This window comes from Colletes gigas, unplaced genomic scaffold, assembly GCF_013123115.1.
Source record: "Colletes gigas isolate AHSC1104 unplaced genomic scaffold, ASM1312311v1 Colletes_gigas_Sc00013, whole genome shotgun sequence".
Classification (NCBI taxonomy): domain Eukaryota; kingdom Metazoa; phylum Arthropoda; class Insecta; order Hymenoptera; family Colletidae; genus Colletes; species Colletes gigas.
Window position 1 is genome coordinate 6,008,968 of NW_025106642.1, and position 12,443 is coordinate 6,021,410.

The 12,443-nt window shown below is 42.1% G+C and overlaps 1 protein-coding gene across 2 annotated transcripts in view; it reads left to right on the top strand.

The window, feature by feature from the left end:
- Positions 1-12,443, top strand: part of LOC122399276 (growth arrest-specific protein 2-like) — a 31,726-nt gene that overhangs the window by 522 nt on the left and 18,761 nt on the right. Inside the window, exon 1 of one of the 2 annotated variants that reach the window (XM_043399842.1) lies at positions 11,944-12,029. The exons of the other annotated variant lie outside the window; for it this stretch is intronic. The gene's annotated coding sequence lies outside the window, so the exon portion shown is untranslated. Of the gene's footprint in view, positions 1-11,943; positions 12,030-12,443 lie in introns of those variants that run through there. 2 annotated transcript variants of the gene reach the window in all.

Consider the following 12,443-nt stretch of genomic DNA (forward strand, 5'->3'; position numbering starts at 1 on the left):
AGTAGAAGTAACCCCATCGGCGATCACCCTTCGTTCGTGTCATAAAATGTTTAACGTAGATCGAAGAACTGTCTGTCCAAGTGGTAACGAAACCTATGGAAAATTTCACCGAATGTGTCTTTTATAGGAAGACGAGGTACGTGAGATTTATCTATCGTGTTAATGTTTGTTCGTCGGTGGCCGTACGTGAATAGAAGCCGCGATCTCGTCCCCCACGTGCTTGTCAATTATTTGAACCGAAGCCTCGTGTACTTTATTAACACTCATTGTTGGCAAATGTTTATCTTTTCGGTAGTGATTGTCGTCGCTTTGTCACGCGTTATTTGCCTCGATACGATGTCTCGTAATATGCACAACGACCGTCGCGGTTTAAGAAGAAAGTAACCATGCGTTGACAAGAGGAAACCGAAATTGTTAGGCTTTGTTCCCCGAACGCTTCGTCGTCGGATATTGATTTATTCTCATCGCGCGTTTCGAATTTTTAATCTTATCGAAACAATTACGTAGACGTTCGATCGATTCTCTAATGTTTTTCTGGCCCTGTAATTCCACATTGAGATCTCGGTTACCATGCTCCAAATTCTTTAAGAGGATTCTGCGTGGTAGAGTGGATCCCTCCCGTACACGAAATGAGTTCCGAAAGGCGAAGAATTGATAATATCGTGGAAAAGATTCCGCCGTGCATATGTCGGTTCGATTTTGTAATTCGAACTTAACGCCCGTGGCGGATCTCGTCGTCAAAGTGGCTCGATTACCTTTCTTTTTCGGTGGGCCTTTAGGACGCGACGCAAAACGTAGTTCTCCGGGGCGTACGAAGCTTAAATGGCATATCTTGGTGTGCGCGGTGCGACATAAAGTCATTAAAGAATTTCTAAGGCGTCGGACAACGGCCTGCCACTACGAGCCTCATTGCTCCGTACATACAGGCAACCGTATCCTCCACATTGCTGGGTGTACGTGCGACAAGTACACGAATCTTCGTCCTCTTCTGTAATTGAGGTTGCCTTTAATGCGGTCGGCGTGCACCTCTTCTCGCTGATAAATTACTGGGACAAATGTTCGACGAGCGGCCACGCTCGTTGGGCAGAAAATTGAAACCCAGCATGCTCCTAACTGCGCTGCGTTTATTCTAACCTTTACGATAGACGCGTCGTATCGTTCCATTTGTTGATTTTAAAACGTATTCTTCCTGATACGAAAATTGTTTCCTGCCGAGACCGGTGATAAATGTAACGATACTTCTGACATTTTGGCCTTAATGAAAGGAAAGTAGACGATATTTTTGCAAACGCGTACGGTAAAGAGAGTACCATGATTACAAGTAATATCTAAATACGACTTCTTGAATTAGGAGAAAGCAAAAATAAAAGAGATATCAGTTCGTTAACTTTCTCACCGCACCTAAAATATTTACTCGATTACATCTCACACGGATACGACTCCTCTTCGATGATTCATAAAGATTACGTTCTCATTAGCGACACGGCGTCGACTAAATGTATTCATACACCGAAGAGAGACATTTTGAAACAGTTTTCTTGGAAACAATGCTGTTGCTCAATCAAAGGCATTCGGTTAATGCCTTTGGATTGCTTAACTTACTCCTTTGAATAATTTCTTAGTCGTACCGAGTATTTGATCCGCCGAATTCCCCGCAATGATAATAACACCGGCTTTATTGCACCGTAAAAAGAATAATGTCACCGAAGCAAGCAACTACATGGGAAAGTACTTTAGATAATGTTGAGTAGACGAGGTTACGTCCAACTTTAGTCAACAGGGTTACGTTTAGTGCTTTCCAAAATGGAGGGTGCAAGTATAAGGATGACGTCTTACAGTCCCAATGTCTTACTCCGTTGTTTCACTTTTAATATCGTTTCACGATGCAACAAAGTGATGAAATTTGTTAGGTCCTTTGTTCTGGATTTGTGACAGCCAGTCACGATTGAACTTTTCACGTAAGAACGCACGTTCGCGATGAAAATATCAGAGCGCACGGTCGACGAAGTCACGACTTTGAACGGGTCTCGTTCATGGAATGTCTGTTGCATGCAAATGACAACAAACGCGCTCACGTTGCAGGTCGATACAATCCTCCTGCGATTGGAAATTCACGTAATCATTGCCCGACGAGATATTTTAAAACGAAAAGTTCTGTCGTTGTTATCTTCGTCACGTGTCCGTTCGGAAATAAACAGAGAATCCGCGGTATCTTTTCACCTTGCGACGATATTTATACAAAATTCTGGCGATCGCTTCCATGGTCAAACGCCTGAAATAATTTCGATCGATATTAATATTTATTTCTGTTCCGTTTCGTTAAAATTTACCCGCGAAAAAAATAGGCTTATCCTTTCACCGGAACCGCCGGTAACTTTCCGAGTTAATTCCCGTTTGTACGGATAAGAAGGCGGGAATTATTAATTCATGAACTTTCGCAGCGCAGCTTTTAATCGTAACTTCGAAATTCTCTTGCGCGTACCACGAGGAATTCCTCGTGCGATTAGTGGAACGTTCTTTAGCATCGCATGCACACACACGAGCTCGCGATGGTCACGCTCCAAAACTGTTACTTATTACTTCAATCTTATTACCGCTAACGGAGCATTACAGCGCTTTAGAATATATGTACTATTTCTCTCGGCGAGTCCCCGGGGCACCACCCGCGTCTCGGTAACGCTTTAAACGAAAATTATACAAGCACGATTTTGACTTTCTAATCCTACGGAAAACGCGAAACATGCAAATGAACTTAATGGGCCGATCGGCGCGAGGATATCGTTTTTCATATTTTTCTCCTGCGCTTCCGTGTCATTTTCAACGTGTACTCGCTGTAACGTTTATGATAAATGAAGCACAATTCATCGGTCTTAAGCTAGCTTTTAGCATTTCCATCTTTACGGTTGGATCGCCTTCAGAAGCGAAACAAGTAAATGGCCTGAGAATAAATCAGTTATTCGAATTAACAAAAAAATAAATTACTATATGTATCGTGTAGTATTAGGTAGATGTAATGAATTTCTCGCATCAAGCATGGTGTGCATAGAACTTTTAATTGGTCTGTTCCTAGTCATTTACGCGTTTCACTTTTGAAGATGATTCAAGCGTACGAATCGAAACGTAAAACTAAAAATGCACAAGATTGACGAACACTTATGAATTTGTCTTATTGCCGGAGAAAGCAAATTGAATCGAGCGTGTATTCAAGTAATTTAAAAAAAAAAAAACAGAGTAGCTAGATTATTTGAGTAAGATACCCGAAGTTATGTATATTTAGTTCAGTTCGATGAAACGAGTTTTATTCGCTCGAAGTCGGGCTCGTGCATCTTTTTATTTATTCCGTGAAAGGTATTAATTCCTCGGTTGCGTGTAAGGAGGAAATGATTTACGTAAGATTATTCATACATAATATACGCGATTAAAATTAGAAGGGGTAGTCCCAAATTTTGTAACGTATATTCCTCGTCTTGTGCAATTTTCTTTTGGCGGATGTCGATTGATGGTATACGGCCAGACCTTCGATAAAATATTATCGCGTTATAACGGATACTGTACCTTCTCATTTATCGTGGAAGATATTGATCACACGAAACACATGGAGGACCACATTACGTAGATGTAAAGAGGTGGCTGGTAGAGCGGGGGTAACCACTCGAACGTGTGGACGCTTGCATCGTCGTTCTCAACGTTAACAAGACTATACGGTCGCTCTTTTCGTTTCTAAACCTGTATCTGTCGGGGCATTTAATATTCTGTAGTTTCTTCGATGATTTTCTTTTTCAGCGATTTAAGTTATCCGCGTTCATCGTCTACGAACGACGATGCATACGTTCGAATAATAAAGTGATCTAATAACTCCGTGCAATTTCCTCCAATCCTCTGTTTTCGCGCCGTAAGCAACGAATAGAAGTGGATGGACAACTTACATCGAGGTTGGGTTTTAATTGAGGTTAGCTTCAATAACAGCATTTTAACAGCAGCTGGTCTCTCGAACAACCTACTTCTTGTTTTATTTCCTCCGTGCTCGTGTATCTTCATTGGCGTAATGAAAACGTTAAATAAATAAATTGCAGAAGAATCAAATGAAATAAATATATTTATTTTATATATTATTTTTTCTCGGCTAATTTCAAGCGGTTCGAATTAAATTAAAACGAAATAAGTAGATTTATTTGCTTCGATTTCTCTTAACTCATTTTACGTTTATTTAAAGAAAACCTTGACGCAAGTGTCCATCGTACGCCGCGAAACGAAAAATGTTTGGGAGACGCTGGCGCGTAGGGTGATTGATAGAAGCAATCACGTTCGAGCAGGGTTTAAAAGGTTTCAATCAGCTGGACGGTCGTTGATTGTTATAAACTGTAATTTTCTCCCTTCTGGCTTTCAACGAGTCCTCCGGGGGCTCATTAGACGGCGGCTGGAAAGGGTGACAGGGTTGTCCGTTCTTTTATTTACGTTCACCGACGCTTCTGTCAGGAAGGAAACGCGCTCTCCGTTTCCTTTTTCTCTGCGAGCGTGCAGCCCGGTCGCTAATAATTCGTCCATCTAACGTCGTTAGCTAGAAAAGAGGGAGCCTTGCAAAGCAGCCCGGTGGCCGTTCTACGCTGGTCAAGCCACGCAGAAACGCATAGTCTCGTTGGAACGGTAATTGGACAGGCACGCTCTGTTTATGCGATTTAATTAGCCCCCGGGGAGCCCGACGATTTGTACACCGCCGGATTCCTTCGATCTCTTTTCTCACTGACTGACATTGAAATAAAAAGTGCACCTCTCTGTTCTGGGTCGCTCGAGAGATTCGTCTATCGATCTCCGTTCCTATAACGCTTTCTGTGCTCCTGAAACCGAACCAGACCGCGATATATCAGGCCATCGGTGTAAGTTTGCGCCAATTTTCCCACTGGAACTTCGTTCGATTGTCCAACAGTCCAACAGTCTAAAAGTCTAATAGTCAAAGTTTAATAATCCACGTCTAATAGTCCGAGTCTAATAGTCCGAGTCTAATAGTCCGAGTCTAATAATCCGAGCCTAATAATCCGAGTCTAATTGTCGTAGAGTCTAATAATCCAAGTCTAGTTGTCTAGGAGTATAATTATCTATGAGTTCAAGAGTCCAATTGTCCAAGAATAGTCCGGGCGTTTAAAAATATTTTCCATGAGTCTTGCTTGCTCTTTAAGAGCCTGCGAATCGTGTCTTGCTTAAATATAATATCGCGTATGTAGGATGGTGGCCTTGTGCATGAATTAGGATGTCTTGAAGGTTACTGTGCACGCCCACCTGGTCGTGTCAAGGGTGCCAATGCGGAGGGACGTGGGGAAGCCGGGTCCAAATGGTTCCCGACCGCGTTTATGGCACGGCAATCGCGAATCAGGAAAGAGGAACACGATAAATATGCAGGTGTTCGATGGTTTGAGTTAACAGTCTTAATCGTTTGCTTAATTACTTGATCAAGGTATGGATATTACCGGTTGATGTTGTTTTCTAAAAATTGTACTCCTGGGCCTTGTATCGTAAATTAAATTATGATTCAGATACAAGTGCATCTCACCATTTGAATGTGGATTCAAACGAACGATAATCTTAATCATGGAATTTGGGTTAGTAATTTCTCCAAGCGTGTTTTTATTGCAGACTGCTAACTGATACTCATAAAATATTTGAAACGCTAATTTATTTGATTAAACGTTACACTTTGTAACTCACAATTAGTGTAATTCTGATTTGTTGGAATCTCTGCACATATTACCCGGAGGGTTCCACACAGTCTTGTGAACTTGAAGCATTAAAAAATGGATGAATAATTTCCCAGTGTACGTTTGTTACAGATTTGATTGTCCGAATGCTGTATAGCTCGTTATAATTGTTTCATAATACGGCCTAGAAATGGTCTGAATCGTAAAAATTAAAAATAGAACAGTGAAAGTTTTAAGGTTTAAAGTTGAATTATACATGTTACTAGTTAATTCGAAAATGACGCGTCCAACGGAAGTAATTAGTATTTCGAAAGTCACGACAACAAATGTAGAGCGATTAAAAGAATAATTGAATGCTTTCAAAAATTCTGCAGACCAATGTTTTGGATCCTAATTACAAAGGATTTAAATTCCGATAGTACTCGATTCTTTTCGTATCACGTTGCATGCAATACTTTTTCTTACACGATACAATGATTTTCTAGGCCTCTGAGGTTTTCTTAAAATGGGTAGCATACTTTATATCGCATGGGTATTGCAACGAGCAGGGATTAGAGCAGCGTCTTTAAAAAATTACGCTTGTCACCTTCGTCCTCCGGAATCATTTGAAATTCAACCATTGTTAATTCAATATCGTGTCCCACACAATTTTTTTGTCTTCAAATTCAAGGAGATATCCAAGTCTTTTGTTTCTCGTGACTCATCTTGCATAGTCGACGCTTTGGATCATAATCAAGGATTATGAAATTTTTAACCCACGTTTCGATTAATGATCGCGACGATTCACGACGCGAACAAGTTTTGGGAACCTCTGTTTCAGGTCTAAAGATCCTTTTTAATTCTGTTCTTATTGTTTCTTCTTGACCATCTGTTCGGTAACGTGCGCCCTTCTCACCTCGCTTAATTTACGACTACGGTGTATCTCCGTCAGCGTGTGTGCACTCGTTGTTTACGTCCGCGCGAGTTTTGCCAGCCGCGTAATTCTCGGACGCGTGGGTGGCGGATTACGCGGGAAGATACTGTCGCTGGGCTGATCCCTAAAAGGAACCGACAAAGTCGCGTGGCAGTCCGAGGGAGAACGTGATGAAAGCGATATGCGGTAGATCCGCCGGAAGCACGGTATTTCGTATTACGTTATATCTTGTTCCTTTTAATCGAGAAATCTGCGACAACCGAGGAACGGCTTGTGTCATATTTCAGCCTGATTCCAGTACACCAGACGAAAAATTTACCATATTATACACGCATCCTATCCTCCGTCGATCAAAAAAGATCCACCATGCCACGAAGAGCGATTCATTGATTCGGAATCATTAAAGTCCTAGTTCTAACCATTAAGAAGATTTATCGGTATCAAAATGTGATTTTGCTTATTCACTTATTTCGCTGCTCCGTTGCGAGCGGTATTTCCCGACAGATAAAAAGGCAATCTTCAAGGTTTACTCGGCTGCTCTAATTAAGGGTTTTCCGTCTTCTTTGGGGGTAGTGAAAAGGTGCTTTTGAATTTAGCGCGGTGAACGCTGAATGCAACGGGTGAACTGGACCGCGACAACGAAACGTTTCCCCAGTGAACTTCTTGACTGCGCACACTTTCAAACAAGAACATTCTTTGCTCGACACCCAGACTCCGCCATTACACGAATAAATCTTTATCCGGACATTTAATACATACGTAACGATTCGATAAATTAATTCGTACGCAAGGTGTAGGTGTACTTGAAGTTTTGGGGATTCGCGGTTCGATTATGAGCAGCGCGAGTACGTTTGTTGTCTGTAGCGGTCTCAGTGTGTGACACGTGCTTGGATGCAATGGGTTATCGCCTACGCGGGCACGTGAGTCCTCGTACTACAAAACCGGACGTGCGCCGGCGGATGTTTGCGTGACGAGTCGCACAACAGAGTCCGTTTTGCTGGCTCGCGGACGGCGAAGTTTCTGGGAACCGTCGGTGAAGCCGCACGAGCTATCGACGATCCAATTCGCCGATTATCCTACCAACAAGTCCAATTGTTAGGCGGTCGTTGCTCTTCGTGCGCGGACTTTGACGCGGTTTTCCTGATTGAATAACGAGATGCTCGCTGCTTATCTCGCCCGCGAGATCGTTTCAGAGCCGAACTGTTTGCGGACGATGATTCTTGAGCGTGTCATTCTCGGGGCGTCGCGTTTACAGTCCCTCGACACTCGGAATCGTTTGCCATACTTGCGTTTCTATGTTACGATCGGGGTCCTCTTCGGTAGCAATACGCTTCAGAGTTTGTTCTCGTAAGCACGTAGACGCGTTGGTAGAGAATGGTAACTGTACGACGGTGGAACGAGAAAGTGAAGGGGAGAGTGTAAAGAATTTGTTGTAATCGCCGGCTTCCTATTATCGAGTGTTACGATACAGTGTTGTAAACGATTTGTATGGATAGAATTTTCGCAATGCACATATTAGGTTATTATGATAGATGATAAGATCTGTCTGGAAGCGACTGTGAGCATTTCACTTTCGAAACATTGCGAGAGATAATTTCATTTTTCCAGCCTGTAACCGAGATGCAATTACGCGTTGAAAAATCTTTGAATTAAACAACGGTCTCGGGTCATAGGTATATGCACGCGACAGTGTTAAAATTATAACCGTTCTTTGAGGCTTTGTTGTATTTTCATGGAAACGCAGAGAGTACTTCTCGTGCTACGGCACGATCTCTCTTTTCTAACAATTTTATATTGTAAAACGTGCAGTATTCCGAGTGTCCTTAAAAGTGCTTTGAAGAATTTCTTTTGTACACTACAATCGTTTCTGTTTTCCTGTGTTACGATTGTTTTTATTATCGTAAAGAGAATTGTTTTTCGAGAGAAAAGATTGATTTATATTTAATATGGTTATGTCACGGCGTTCCAAGCGCCTCCGAGTTATGCGACCAGCAAAATTATAAAATGCTAACGAGGGAACTCTGACAAAGATTTTTCCACTTTCCCATGTGCTGTGGGAACAAATGGGGTTGCGCCTTAATTAAAGCAATCTTCCTTCCTAATCCATTATTTACATCTGTACCTTGAACGCCTAGACCAACGTTTTCAATTGTGAGAGGCGTGACCCCTCGAGTGAGGGTGGGGGTTGACATGTTGGAATTCCGGAAGACTTGAAAAAGACTCGGAAAATGAATACCCCTCCCCCGAGCATTAAAATTTAATAACCGATGCTGTATCGTGAATGGGTAAAAAAAATTGCTAAATGTTGGTTTCATGGGTTATCAATCATTCGAATTAAAGTTTGCCCATCTCTGGACGTAGCCCGGCGGCCGTCTAATCCGCGGCGTTTAAGCGTGGCGTCATTTACGATACGTGCTCGATTGAAATCGGCATAATTTATCTAGCACGTGGGCGGATCATTTGCAAAAGTGTTTGACGTCGAATGTTTGCCTCGAGCTGTCTTTTGCTCGCTGAAAAGCGCGTTTATCTTGTTAAACTTGGAGGTCGCACATACACAGTGGCACAGCGACTTTGGATCGGATTAACATAATCGCTGGCTTCGATTACACAGGGTGAGGAATAATTCACGGCCTCGATTACGAACAGATCGAAGACGTAAGGTGAAATTTTCTAATTCGTTTACATTTCCAATTTATTTTTAAAAGGCGGTCTTCGAGGACACCTCCGTTTTTGGAAATGGAATCTGTTGGTCGTGGAGTGCGTGTACATGGAATTTATTAAAGAGTCGTAAACGTTTAGGTATTAGCATTTTATATAATCTTTTTTCCTTATCTGTCGGTGCATCACTCCGCCTACACGTACTATTAATAAGATTCTTATGTAGCTTTCATGAAATGTTTTCTCACTTTCTTTATATCCTCGCTCTTAAAGGCGGGGCATGCTTGTAGCGATCATGTTGGACAGTCAATTAACAATTTTTTTAAAAGTAAATCGGAGTTCCGATCCAGCGATCGAGGTACGAGATAAATACCTCGTATCTTTTATCCGATAAATTTAACTATACATCGATGGAAAGTTTCGAGAGTATAATAAACGAAGACCAAACCTTGCAGTCTGGTAAATAAGCTCGTAGTGTAACTTTTCATCCTTCGCGTTTGAATTATAAATTAAAACAATTTATACAAGCGATTATTAATTCGAATAAATTCACGCGCGACCGTATTCGTATCTAAATCAGATAGGTTGTGTCAATCTGTGGGCGAGAATGACATTCCGTGTAAAATTGATTAACGTCAACGGCGTGCTCGAGGATCGGGACGATACATGTGCAGTCGTTTCTGCGCAACAATTTCACAAATATATAATTTTATAATTTTCTGCTAGGCCTGCAAATCGTTGAAATTAATTCTGGATGGAGCGTGGGCGCCGTGAAACTTAGTAAGTGGAACGCGGCAGATAAAAGGATAGATGGTTCTCCAAGAAATTAAATTGTTTTCCTGCGGTGGTCGAAGAATGAACACACGAGTGAACGAACTCTTAACCTATATGTTACGTAATAATATTTCAAGAAAAGATAAGAAACAGGTTTCGTAATGTTATTTTCAGCATTTGCAAGGAAATGCGGTCTAGTCGACGGGCCATGTTATTTTTCATATCTGGAAACGTTAAACATTAACGTCAAAGTGCCTGTACGTTATTGCACCTAACAGGAGTTCTGCAACTTTTACTTGAGCGTGGCCATATATAACAATAATATGGCTTGTTATCCCAATAAAATAGCTATACGTCATTTATACTGCAAATATGTAGGACAGTTTCTCTCGAGTATAACAGTCTTCGTGCAAGTTTACTCAATCAATCATTCTAACATCATAGTTTCGTAATTGTTTCTCGCGCAAGGGGAGATGATGGCCTGATAAGCATTTATGAATGAAATCTGAAATCCAAAACAAAGTAAGAAAGATTATTTGGACCGGTAGGTGTAGTAGACCTTTCGGTCTGTAAATGTCAAAATTATTCTTAGAGCCGTTGGCTGAATACGGGTCGTATATTTTTCAGTGCACTGTCTACCTACAAAGTTGCAATAAAATGCAAGTGCAACATTGCACGTGGTGTCCCAGTCAATGCAACTCCCGATCAAAGGCGTAATAACCACGTGCAGAGATAGAGGGATTGTACGCCCAATATCAACGGACGATAGAAATAAATCTCTCTAAACCTAGCTGTCTAGCGTGATACTACAAGACCATGTAATTAAGAGATACCTGTGCCAAAGCAAACAACGCCTGTCGCGAACTCGTTATCTTCGTTTGTTCGTTGCATCGGCGCTTTTACCTTGGGCCCGACAAGCTCTCTGCTCCATTTGTCACGATAACGCGAAAACGCCATTAATTGGCGGGCTGTCGTTGTCATAATCGATCACCGTGGTCGGCTGATTTACGAAGAACTTCATCGCGGTGCTCGAGGTGATATCTAGCGCCCACACGACCGCATTAACCATGAGAAATAGACGCCCGCGACCGCTCCGAGAATCCTATCTTCCACGGAGAATCGACCGACTATCGAGTTTCGTGACATTCGCGGTCGGATCTTACTCCTCCATCGCCCCCCCAGAAAAATCGCCATCGTTATTATTCGCGTCGGGACGCTGAATCTGTCGCCCGCAGCGACGAATTTGGTAGCTCGAGTTTACTTGACCCGAAATCTGGTCCGAATAACTTTGTCAGCGATTCTTCGAAACAATCGGTAATCGCGTGGTCGTTCGACTGAAAAATGTAACTCTCGCTCGCGAGAGAATTGAGTAACGCTGTTCTCTGTCCTTCGTGGTTGGCGACCACTGTTCTAAACGTTTCTAAATAGGGAAAAATAGATGAATATTGTTGCCTGGACACGCGTGCTTGGATCGTCACCTGTTTACGACGGATTGCATTACGGCGGCCAGAGTCAGTGACGATACGTTAATAGATCGATGTCGAAGGACATCCGTAGGTTTGTCGGACGAAGTCACACGAGACGATTACTGGGATTTCATTTCATCGATCTGCAAGCGTTCACTTGCATCAGCGATCGTCGGCGGATTTGCGTCATCGGAGACGATAGTCGTGTCCTCAGAGTACCGTGGAAGGATTTATCGATAAATTCAGCTTTTTTTTCTCCCCCCTTGGTTATTAACTACTTCCTCCGATTAATCGCTTAGTCCTACGCGCCGGATTCAGTAAAATTGTGACGCTTTTCCGCGAGTTATTTTACGATACCCCGGAGAGGATATTGATTAATGCTAATCACTGGTTTGAATATCGTGTAAATATAGAGGCGTTTGTGGATATTGCATAGGCGCTATGAAAATTTATATCGACTCCTTGGAGAACGGATTTAGAACGGTGGCTCGAGTTGATCCAGCGACGCCAGAGTTGCAACATTTTTGAGTGAGTTGGTGTTATTAATGAATTTTAGCTTTTTTTGTCTCGATTTTCAGGATAATAACTGCCCCTCTACTTACGTACGAGTTGGTAAAACAATCAGATCGATTGAACTACTGGCATCGGTAAAACCAGTAAACGTAGAAGTTTTTTTTCATAGTTTTAAAGAAACTATTTTTAAAAAGCTCATCTTTGTGGATAAAACCGAGCTAATGGCTGCAAATTTGGAATAGTTTCTATAAATATCGAATGAAATTGTTAATAATGACGTCTCCACGTTTGCTAGCTTTACCGATTTCGGTAGTTCTTAATCGACCACTGGCTTTTTTTACCCAATTCGCGAGCGAAGGGGCAGTTTCCTTTGGGCTGCAGTCTCACCCCTCTCGAGATTAAACGCGCACAATGCTGTTATGAAACATT